The following is a 2,511-nucleotide window of genomic DNA, read 5'->3' on the forward strand; positions in this document are numbered from 1 at the left end:
CCTGAAATATTTATCTTGAAGTAGCATTAGCTCAATGAGATATATGTTGTTAGGAATTACCAAAACCACCCAGGGATAGTTGCACTTTCAATCCCCCCTTTTTGGTAATTGATGACAACATATAGATCAAAGCTTCAACAAATGATAATAAGATTGAAAAACATTGTCGCTTTGAGAAGTATGTGAAAAGTAAGAGCTCCCCCTAAATTTGTGCATTATTTAAAATTTGCTTTGGACTGCAAATGCACAATGTGTTAGGATCATGGGTTACTCTTCCATGTCACATACATCTTGGTGGAGCGCTCAACATGATAATAATTAAATACATGCACTCATCACAAAGCAAAGTGAATGATCATATAGGCATAAAAGGATAATGTCATCCAACAAGCATTAAGGTAGCATAGCATATGATCAAACACATGATCATCCAAGTATCACAAAAGGCATAGAGTATTAAGCAAACGAGCAAGTAACGAAGTTCAACCACCAAAAAGACAAGAGAGACCAAAGGCAACACTCTCTCTTGAAGCCTATGATCTATACATTTTCTCCCCCTTTGGCAACAAGTTACCAAAAAGTTCATAAAAAATGCATAGTGCTAAACGACTCTCGGGCTTGGTCTTCATGGGATGGTGTAGAGATGACTCCAAGGACGAAGGCTTCAGATGAAGTAGCTGGAGCTGGATGCACTGAATCTGTTGCTGCTGGTGCTGATGCTGTAGCTTTGGTGTCTGGAACAGGCACTGCAGCAGATCTCTGTCCTCTGGGCACTCTAGCAAAAGCATTTGTGGTAGACTTGCCCTTCTTCTCCTCCACTTCCTCCTGAAGTTGCTCAACTGCAGTTTGGATCTCTGCCACTTTGACATCAAGAGCATAAAACTTCTGCTCCATGATTCTCTCCAAGCTCTCCTAGTTTTGAGTCAGGGTGGCCAAGCCCTTCTCAATCCTCAAGGTGGAGGCAATCAAGTAGCTAAGCTGGTCTTGTTTGCTCTTCAGAAGAATCTAAGATGCCTCTTTAGCAGTTGGCATCTTTGCAGCCTTCTCAGCCCTTGCCTTCTCCTTCTTCTCTTGTGCTTGCACAGAAGATGGTTCATTGTCATCCATCATAACAGTGTTGTCCTCAAAATAAGGGTAGATGGGTAGGTGTTCCTTGTCCAAGAGATATGTGCCAGTGCCCATCATGGAGTTTATAAGCTCCTGAATCTGTGGGGCATACCCACAACTCCTCTTTTGATCAGCAGCAGTCCTTTTGATTGTTTCCACAATCAAGCTCATGACTTTGAACTTCTGAGGCACATCAAATATGTGAAGCAAATTAATTGCATGGCCTCTGATCATCTTGTGATCACCTGACTTGGGCAGCAAAGTATGCCTTAAAATCCAGTTGATAGTGGGCAGTCCTGACAACAGATAGTGTACAGATCCAAACTTGTGTGTCTCAAGTGCAGCATCTCGGATCTCTCTGTACATGTGATCCATGGAGTTGTGATCTTTCTTCTTCTTGGCATAGACATCCAAGTCATCCTCATTTTCCTTTGGTGCATTGATCAATTCAGACCATTCTTCAATTGTTGATTGGTACCTAGTACCCTCAGACATCCAGACTATCCTCCCATCTGGGTAGAAATGAGCTGTGGAGTAAAACTGCATAATGAGCTCATCATTCCACTTTGTGAGCTTCTGCCCAACAAAGTCTTCTACTCCACAAGACTTGAAACTGTCATAAACTCCAGGATAGTGATCTTCATTCTTCCTGATATACTCCCAGTCAACCCATCTCATATCACAAACTATGGGCTTCTTGTCAAGCAGCACTGTCTCATAGAAATCCTGCTGTTCTTTAGTGTGAAACCTGTAGTCCACAGCAGTCCTTCTCCTGACTACATAGGGGTCAGTCAATCTCCACTGTCTCAGACCTGCATCCTTCCTGAGCTTCATATCTTCTGCAACTGGGAGAGCATCATTATGATCTGGGATCTTGAGATCCAGCTTTCTCAATACTAGTGAGTCTTCATCTTCTTCTTCAGCAGCTTCAGGCACTGGGGCCTTGTTCTTCTCTGCAGTTGGAATGTTTCTAGTGTTTCTCTTGGGTGCAGACTTGGGTTTTGGAGCAGCAGCGTTGGGAGCATCTTTGGGCTTAGATGGAGCAGCCCCTGACCTTATAGCATCTTCCATTAGCTTTTGAGCTTTAGGAGCTGGTGCATCATCCTCTTCCTCTTCATCTTCCATCATTGAGGGTTTGCCAAGTACTTTGGCAGTAGTAGTCACTACAAAAAAATACACTTCCGTCATGATACGTGTTTGTCACAGTAGGTCGCGTTTTTTGTCATGCATGTACATCCATGACAAATTTATGACAGAATCAAGATAGTCATACCTGTGCTGTCATAGAAGTGTTCCATGACATTACCAAAATTATCATCACGAAAGTGTCCACTTCCATGACGATAAATCGCGCGTCATAGAAATGCTTTCGTCAAGGGTGACCGACACGTGGCATCCACCATA

This window comes from Aegilops tauschii, chromosome 7 (assembly GCF_002575655.3).
Source record: "Aegilops tauschii subsp. strangulata cultivar AL8/78 chromosome 7, Aet v6.0, whole genome shotgun sequence".
Classification (NCBI taxonomy): Eukaryota; Viridiplantae; Streptophyta; class Magnoliopsida; order Poales; family Poaceae; genus Aegilops; species Aegilops tauschii.